This window comes from Bidens hawaiensis, unplaced genomic scaffold, assembly GCF_021521415.1.
Source record: "Bidens hawaiensis isolate Kalapana, Puna unplaced genomic scaffold, B.hawaiensis_p1.1 tig00005104_1, whole genome shotgun sequence".
In the NCBI taxonomy this organism is placed as follows: domain Eukaryota; kingdom Viridiplantae; phylum Streptophyta; class Magnoliopsida; order Asterales; family Asteraceae; genus Bidens; species Bidens hawaiensis.
The window spans coordinates 1,569,965-1,580,341 of NW_027491326.1; positions in this window are offsets into that span (position 1 = coordinate 1,569,965).

The window sequence follows — 10,377 nt, forward strand, 5'->3', positions numbered from 1 at the left end:
CGAACCGGAAACCGAACTTTCCTTTAAAGACTTTATTGTTAACTTTTTGGTTGTAAAACTTAAGTTTCATCATTTATAAGTTATTATACAAGTTCTTTGATATTTGGGCATGTGGAAACCATCTATAAAATTATTGTGAGATGGAAACCGAACCAAACCGAACTAAATCGATTTTCACTCGCTTAAGACACACAAGTGTGTTTTTAGCTATCAAGACTTGTATATTTATTTAAAAATACTTTATACACTGATTTTAATTATTTTCTTAAGTACTTGGAAATGTTGGATCCAACTTGATCTTATAACAAAGTTTGGACCGACAAAACCGAACACTCGCTTAACATGCGTTGTTAGTTCTAAAACAATAGAACTAAATACTTGGTTAAGTGTTAATATATTTTTATGAGTTATCTCATAACATTTAATATTTGGAAAGTTGACTTTGGGTTTGACCAATTATCAAGACCCGAACCAACAACCCGAACACTCGTTAAAAACCCGTTTTAGTATCTATATTCCAAAGGGACTTGCATTCTTGCATTTTTACCCACCTTATTACTTAACATAGGTTGAGTAAATATTAAGGCCAGATTCTTTAACCCGGTTTCGAGCAAACTTACATTTTTAAAGGGCTAGTATTATAATTTCTTAAATAGTTACATTTTAAACCTTTAACTTTAATTGTTTACATTACTTAACATTTATCTTATCATAAAGAATTCCAAGACAACTTTCCTAATACAAGACTTCTTTTATTTTAGGCTTCGCTCGTTAAACCCGACATATCGGTTAAACTCTAAATCATCCATCTTTCAAGTTTATTACATGAATGTGAGTACTTTTCATACCCCGTTTTCCATCTTTCGTTTTGGGGGTGATATTGCATACTTATTCAAACTAAATGTTTTATACTTGAGTCTTAATCCACAAACTTTATTGTATACTTTACTTAAATAAATGCTCGACTTGGTGTTCTATGTGTACATGCTTATATGATTATGTGTTTACCGCTTTTAGTTGGTTGAACTATAAATCCTAGACTATTTGGCATCCCCTTATAACAATGTGTCGTTAATGTATTCTTATTAACGGTAACTATAAATCCTAGTCTATTTGGCAACCCCTTATAGCAAGTTGCCGTTAATGTATTCTTATTAACGGTAACTATATAAATCCTAGACTATTTGGCATCACCTTATAGTAAGGTGTCGCTAATGTATGCTTATTAGCGATCTCATTTATCCAAATTGTTGTTATTATTTATTGTTTCGTATACAAGTTGTGGAATTTCTTAATACATACATATTGTTCAAAAACTATGAAATTGCTCACTAACCTTTGTGTTGACAAACTTTATTTTATGCAATGTTACAGGTTTGACTTTTGTTGACTCGAGGACTTGACGAAAAAAGTTACCAAGACTATTAGGATATTAGCAAAATGAACAATATATATTTGTTTACTTGTATTAAATTTGTTTGTCTAAACAAGATGTGTTGTTTATTGATTTATGAAACAAATGCGTTGATTAAATATTGTCACTTTAATAGTGTCTGGTGTATTTGTCCAATCACGTTTCACCCCGGCATGTTCCGCCGCCTTTGGTCGGGGTTCGACACTCTAACCCGAATACAACAAAGGAATACGATTACTTTGGGTTAGTTCACATATATTAGAGTTAATTGATTACAAAGAGCAGCCCATTAAAGTCGATTACATGGAACTCGCATACGAATGTAACTCTATTACAATAGTAGCATGCGATACAACGGAATGATCGATTACACGGGTCTTGGTCGCATACCTGACCCAACTTGCTTACATGGTACAATTGATTACAAAAGGAGACTCGAATACATTAACGAACTCGATTACATTAAAAAAAATACTTGGTTCGCATACATAAGTGTGGTTCGATTACAAATGAGCCAGTCGCTTACAACCATTGAATTAGATTACATGGTATACTTGCATACATTGGATATTCGAACACACTGTTAATTCGTTTACATTATTATACTCGCATACAGTGCCTTGGTTCAGTTACATTGTAATCGATCACAATAAAGACCCGATTATAAAGGGGACTCGATTACTAGGCTATGCTCGAATACCTTTAATGTGCTCGATTTCATATAGACCCGGTCATGGTGGGACTCGAATACAATGAGCATAGTGGAGTGCATTGATGTTACATATACGACATATATGTACACTCGGGCATAGTGCCATATGTGTGTATATATATATGTATGCATTTCAGTACTGAGAGAAAGAAATATTAACCAAGGATAGGGTTTAAAAATAAAAAAGAATATTAAAATAATTAAATGCCTTGTACATTAGGTTTAAGAATAAAATATAAGTAAAAGTAATCTAATACAAGGCCATTAGATTAGATCAGACTTAGCCATTTTTGGTTGAAATACAAATAGGACAAGTATTGATACATGTAACTCATATACTGTTAGCATAGCTCAATTAAAGAAGGGATTAATAATTAACGGACAAAGAAATATGATCCAGGTGAGTTTCTAGCCCCATTTCCTTGTTATGTTTTCAGGGCTGTGTGCATACTCAATGTGAATGTTAATACACTTACCTTAAACGTTAAGTGTATGCCTTAATTATGAATGTGATAGTTATGTTTATATTGTGAATGAATGCTTGACAGTACGTGAACAACCTTCGGGTATTGCACGTATTGTTAAGGAAGGTATTATGTAGTAAGTATCGAATGCGTCTATGAGATGTAGTATGCATGAATAATGCATGTATGATATGTATGTATATATGTATGAATGTTATAAGGATAATAAAAGAAAGATAATGTATGGTTGTATGGTACGAAAAGGGAACCGGACCCTAATAATACTCGAGAAAAAAGGGAACCGAAGGGAACCGAACCCTAATAATATTCGAGGCAAGAGGGAACTGGGCCCTAATAATACTGGAGGCAAGAGGGAACCTAACACTAATAATATCCGAGACAACCGGGCCCTAATAATACTCGAGTAAAGTCGGGTCTAATGCTCTTTAAAACGTAAGTTATGAAGGTAAGTAAGTATATGATAAAAGTATGAAAGTATGAAAGTACGAAAGAAAGTATGTAAGTATGAATGTGTTGTATGTTGTATGATTAACTAGAACTCACTCAGCATAGCTGACTTTTAGTATGCATGCAGGTTAGTAGATAAAGCAGCTCGCTTGAGAGGAACACATGGCATGGAATTGAAGATACTAGCATCTTAAGGAAGTGTTATGTTATTTTAAAGACTATGTTTATGTTTAAATGATTTGAATAATTGTTAAGACATGATTTTGATGGTTATGTAATATATTTTGGTTGAAGTTTTATATTCCGCGTAAGATTTAAATTAACTCTGATATTTAGAACTGTATTTATGAGTAAATCCAACGTCCGATGTAGGGCACCAGTAACGGGGCCTTACAAGTTGGTATCAGAGCTAAGTTCGAGAGATTTAGGCATCCTACATGCTTAGACTCGAATAGAGAATGGGATTTAAGTAAGAAAAGAAAGAAGATGCCAGTTCAAGAATGCCATGTGTCACTCAAGCAAGTTCAGTAAAGGTAAAGTGTATGGTTAGATAATAAATGTTAATGTTAGCTTAATTTCTAAAGAAAGGATATGTGAATGATAGGGATAGGATATCTTGATTGTTTGATTTATTAGCTGTTAAAGTAGAATTAGCACAAATAGACTCATAAGAGGAAGTGCATAGGACACGGAAAGTAACGTGATCAGCTCATCACAGCTGGCCACTGTTATTACTTGTTAGCCTTACTATCCTTGTACTAAATAGTTCCTTGAGTGATGACGTTTCTATTTTCCCTTTTAGAATACGATGGCCGGAGCTAGAGAAGTTATGGGAGCTGGAGGTTGCACTGGACGTCGTGGCAGGCCTCGTCTTGTCCGACAACCTTCAGTAGAAACGGCTTCCAACACTAGAGACGAAGGAAGCGCAGCTGGACGAAACCCAAGCAACAACGAAGGGTATCAACTTGACCCCACAATTCAAGCAGCCATTGTTCAAGATGTAGCCACTGTTGTGAAGAATTTGACTCCTGAAGGGTCTGCTAAAATCCAAGAAAGAGTTGAGAAGTCTGGAGGGAGAAGAGTAAGAAGGATGAGGAGAGAGAGAATGAGGAATCAAGTGTGGTTAAATCTGTGAAGGTTTTGATGATAGGAAAAGAGGCTGAGGTGGGTACAACTATAAGTCCTTCAAAGGATGTGACCCGCCGAAGCTAACCGGTTTGGGAGACGCAATCGCTACTCTCCAATGGATAACCACTATGGACAAGGTTATCCGCATTAGCGAGTGTCGTCCCGACCAAGCTGTGGGTTATGCTACGCAATTGTTTGTTGAAGAGGAAATGTATTGGTGGGAGTCGGTTGAGCAGAGGAAGAGTCGGGAAGAGATAAAGGCGATGAGGTGGGATGATCTGAAGGAGTTGGTAATGAAGAGGTTTTGTGCTGATGCGGAGGTTGAAAGAGTTGAAATGAAGTTTTTAAGTCTGAAGGCGGGTAAGATGACACACCGCGAATACACCACGGAATTCAACCGCATGTCTAGGCAAATTCCAGACATGGTGAACATTGAAGCCAAATGGATTAAGTGCTACATCAGGGGGCTGCCACAAAATGTTCGTGTCTTGGTTAAGGCTAGTAGACCTGCTACCTTTGATTCTGCTATGGGACTCATATAAATGGTCTATGACGACTTGGCGGCAGACGATGTGGTGGCGGAAGAGAAGAAAGATAAGAAGTGGGCTGCTCCTGTTAAACGACCCGGTACTCATTTATGGAACTCCAAGGACAAGAAACGGAAAGTGTGGGAGAAGAAGACGTGTAATACTTGTGGTAAGACGCACGGTGGAGAGTGTAGGTGGGGTATTGGTTCTGTTACATGTCATAAGTGCGAAAAGATGCATGCTGGGGAGTGTAGAGTTGGATCAAATATTTGCTATAAGTGTGGCAAGGCAGGCCATTATGCTCATGAGTGTAGCACAAAGCCCGCATGTTACAAGTGCGGTAAGACAGGTCATTTTGCTAGGGAATGCACCGATGGTGGAGCCGGGGGAAGCGGGAAGAAGGATGTTGAGCAAGCAAGGCCAAAGACCAGAGCTTACATGTTGACTCAAGAACAAGCCAAGCAGATTCCAGATGTCGTCACAGGTACGTTTCTAGTAAACGGTGTTTCCGCTTCATTATTATTTGATTCGGGTGCGAACAAAAGTTTCGGAGCCACCCCATTTAGTAAATTAGCTAAAATGAAATGTTGCCGAGTGTCTGAAACTTTTATAGTAGAAACCGCTAGTGACACTACGGTTAAAATAATGAAAATGGTTAAAAACTGTAAGATAGTGTTAGAGGGACATGAGTTCCCTGTTACCTTGTATGTTATGACCTTAGGAGGGTTTGATGTTGGCTACTATAGCAGATTTATCAATGGTTTCTCCAATATAGCCGCACCATTGGCTGGTATGACCGAAAGTCGGTAGTATTCATTTGGGGAAAGTTACAAGAAGAAGCTTTTGAATAATTAAAGAAGAGACTCATGCTAACTCCAATCCTTGGTTTACCCGATGGTGACGAGGATTTGGTTGTTTGTACTGATGCTTTGCATCGTGGGTTAGGTTGCGTGTTGATGCAACAAGGAAAAGTGATAGCTTACTCGTTTAGACAGTTGAAAGTCCACGAGAGTACTTATCTGACGCATGATTTAGAACTAGCAGCAGTAGTGCATGCTCTCAAAATATGGAGGCATTATCTGTATGGTACTAAGTGTACCATTTACACGGATCATAAGAGTTTGAAGTACTTCTGCGAGCAGAAAGAACTGAACATGAGACAGAGAAGATGGTTAGAATTGATAAAGGATTACGACTGCGACATTAAGTACTATCCTGCTAAAGCTAATGTGGTCGTTGGCGCGCTAAGTCGTAAGAATGAGGAAGTTATTGCAACAGTGAAGTCATACCTGTTAATTATGAACTCAAGCCTATTTGAAGAAATCATCAAGGTGCAGTCTGAAGTGCTGGTAGATGAAGGGCTAATAAAGAAAGAAAGGATTTTCAATCAGCAAGACGAGTTGATAGATAAAACGCATGTTTAAGACTAGGTTCGACCATATGTGGATCGCATGCCATGGAGATCCTAGAGGTCGAATCTTAGACGAAGCTCATAAGTCAAGGAATTTAATTCATCCAGGCGCTACAAAGATGTACCAAGATTTGAAATGAGATTACTGGTGGCAAGGAATGAAAGACGATGTGGTGGATTATGTTAGTAAGTGTTTAACTTGTTTACAAGTCAAGGCCGAACATCAGAAGCCTTATGGGAAGATGCACCCGCTAGAGATACCAGAATGGAAATGGGAACACTTCACCATGGATTTCATAACTAAGCTACCTCGTACAGGTAAGCATCATGATACCATTTGGGTGATAGTGGACCGTTTGACCAAAAGTGCTCACTTTCTGCATATACGAGAGGCTATCTCTACAGAGACGTTAGCAAGTTTATTCATAAAATAGGTTGTGACTAAGCATGGAGTACCGTTATCGATTGTGTCTGATAGAGATACTTGATTTACTTCAAGCATCTGGAAGAAGTTCTATGAAGCTATGGGAACGAGATTGAACATCAGTACAGCGTATCATCCTTAAACAGATGGGCAGTCTAAAGGGACGATCCAAACCCTTGAGGATATGCTGCGTACTTGTGTTTTAGACTTTGGAGGAAGTTGGGATGATCATCTGCATCTGGCAGAGTTCTCCTATAACAACGGTTACCATTCAAGTATTGGTATGCCACCATTTGAAATGCTTTATGGTAGACGATGTAGAACCCCGGTATGTTGGGGAGAGATTAGTCAGAAAGAAATGGGAAGCCTAGAGGTCTTTCAAGAAACCTCTTCAAAGTTCGATCGGATTAAGGCAAGAGTGAAAGCTGATCAAGACAGATAGAAGTCATATGCTGATAAGTGGCGACGACCGATTGAGCTTAACGTTGGTGACAATGTGATGCTCAAAGTCTTGCCTTGGAAAGGAATTATCAGCTTTAGGAAAAGAGGAAAGTTGAGTCCGAGGTACATTGGACCGTTTAAGATTGAAAGCTGATCAAGAGGTGAAAGCTGATCAAGGCAAGAGTTCGATCGGATTAAGGCAAGAGTGAAAGCTGATCAAGACAGATAGAAGTCATATGCTGATAAGTGGCGACGACCGATTGAGCTTAACGTTGGTGACAATGTGATGCTCAAAGTCTTGCCTTGGAAAGGAATTATCAGCTTTAGGAAAAGAGGAAAGTTGAGTCCGAGGTACATTGGACCGTTTAAGATTATAGATCGTGTGGGCGAAGTAGCTTACAAGCTAGATTTACCCGAGGAGCTAGAAGGGACTCATTCAACCTTCCATGTTTTTCAACTGAGAAAATGTCTAGTTGATGACACGTCTCACGTGCCATTAATAGATATTGAGGTTGATGAACGATTAAACTACATTGAGCAACCCGTAGAGATAGTTGATCGCAAGGAGAAGCAACTTCGTCACAAGGTTATACCTTTGGTGAAAGTAATATGGAAGCATCGCAAGGGATCAGATGCTACTTGGGAAGCTGAGGATGAGATGCGCAAGTTCTACCCGAACCTGTTTATGTAATAGTTAAGTTTAGGGGACGAAACCTCTTTAAGGAGGGAAGGCTTGTAACATCCTTAAATATTAAATAAAGAAAAGCTTGTGTTGTGAAACGTGCGTTTATATTTAATTTAGATTAAATAACGTGTATGGACTTGGATAATTAGAGATGGAATAAAGGATGAGATGGGCCTTACGTCCATGGGCTTAAGAGAATATAAATACTCCCTTAAACCTCCCTAAACCCCTAAATCCTCATTTCTTTCCATCTTATTCTCTACACACTCAAAACACACACACTTAAACACCTTTTACGGCCGAGAGAGAGAGAGAGAGAGAGAGAGAGAGAGAGGTTCAAGAGCCAACCGAACTTGGATACTTGATAGGTCTTTGATATACAAGCTAGATACAAGATAAAGGTTCATAACCAAGCAAAACCGTAGCCTTAAAATAAGTAAAGGTACGTTCTTGATCTTTAAAGTTTATGTTTATATGAATGATTAGCCTTGAAAATTAAACGTAGAATACATCGGGTATAAACGAACCATAAAGTAGCAAACTTGATGTTAAAATGGACTTAACAAACTTATAGTTATGAATGGTTCATAAAATAAACCCTAGATCTAGTTTTGAACGTTTTTATGCTTAAAGGTTCAAACTTTACATGTACACGGGTCAAAATATGAACGAACATGGTTAGGGAAACATTACGGGTGGATGCCGAGCCTTAGGAAGGTGTTAAGGTCATAAAACGTGGTGATAATAGTGATAAAAGTACCCCGCGGCTTCAGGTCACTCAATTACAATGGGTTTGATTACAATGAACTCGATTACATGGAGTTCGATTACAGGGATTCGCTTACAACTTGATGATCGATTACAATGGGTCGATTACTTGTATCAAACGATTACAAGCTTACGATCGCTTACAAGCCCTTACCCGAATACAATAAAGGAATTTGATTACTTTGGGTTAGTTCGCATACATTAGAGTTAATCGATTACAAAGAGCAGCATGTTAAAGTCGATTACATCGAACTCTCATACAAATGTAACTCGATTACAATAGTAGCATGCGATACACAGAATGATCGATTACACGGGTCTTGGTCGCATACCTGACCCAACTCGCTTACATGGTACATTGGATTACAAATGGAGACTCGAATGCATTAACGATCTCGATTATATTAAAAAAAAATACTTGGTTCGTATACATAGGTATGGTATACTCGCATACACTGGATATTCGATCACACTGTTAATTCGCTTACATTTTATACTTGCTTACAGTGCCTTGGTTCAGTTACATTGTAATCGATCACAATAAAGACCCGATTACAAAGGGGACTCGATTACAAGGATATGCTCGAATACCTTTAATGTGCTCGATTTTATAGAGACTCGATCATGGTGGGACTCGAATACAATGAGCATAGTGGAGTGCATTGATGTTACATATACAACATATATGTTCCCTCGGGCACAGTGCCATATGTATATATATGTATGCATTTCAGTACTGAGAGAAAGAAAGATTAACCAAGAATAGGGTTTAAAAATGAAAATAAAGAAAAGAACATTAAAATAATTAAATGCCTTGTACATTAGGGTTTAAGAATAAAATCTAAGTAAAAGTAATTTAATACAAGACCATTAGATTATACCAGACTTAGCCATTTTTGGCTGAAATACAAATAGGACAAGTATTGATATGTGTAACTCATATACAGTTAGCAGAGCTCAATTAAAGAAGGGATTAACAGTTAACGGAGAAAGAAACAGGATCCAGGTGATTTTCTAGCCCCATTTCCTTATTACGTTTTCGGGGCTGTGTGCATACTCAATGTGAATGTTAATACACTTACCTTAAACAGTAAGTGTATGCCTTAATTATGAATGTGATAGTTATGTTTATATTGTGAATGAATGCTTGACAATACGTGAACGACCTTCTGGAATTGCACGTATTGTTAAGGAGGGTATTATGTAGTAAGTATGGAATGAGTCTATGAGATGTAGTATGCGTGAATAATGCATGTATGATATGTATGTATATATGTATGAATATTATAAGGATAATACAAGAAAGATATGTATGGTTGTATGGTACGAAAAGGGAACCGAGCCCTAATAATACTCGAGGCAAGAGGGAACCGAACCCTAATAATATTTGAGGAAACCGGCCCTAATAATACTCGAGGAAAGTAGGGCGTAATGCTCTTTAAAACGTAAGTTATGAAGGTAAGTAAGTATATTATAAAAGTATGAAAGTATGAACGAAAGTATGTAAGTATGAATGTGTTGTATGTTGTATGATTAACTTGAACTCACTCAGCATAGCAGACTTTTAGTACGCATGCAGGTGAGTAAGATGAAGCAGCTCGCTTGAGAGGAACACATGGCATGGAATTGAAGATATTGGCATCTCAAGGAAATGTAATGTTATTTTAAAGATTATGTTTATGTTTAAACGATTTGAATAATTGTTAAGACAAGATTCTGATGGTTATGTAATATATTTTGTTTGAAGTTTTATATTCTGCGTAAGGTTTTAATTAACTCTGATATTTATAACTGTGTTTGTGAGTAAATTCAACGTCCAATGTAGGTAACGGGACCTTACAATGTGCGCAATCAAATCACGTATGCCCACCACTTTACCCTTATTACAATTTGTTGACTAACAACTTTGTGACTTTAATTTGAGCATTTCTTTCA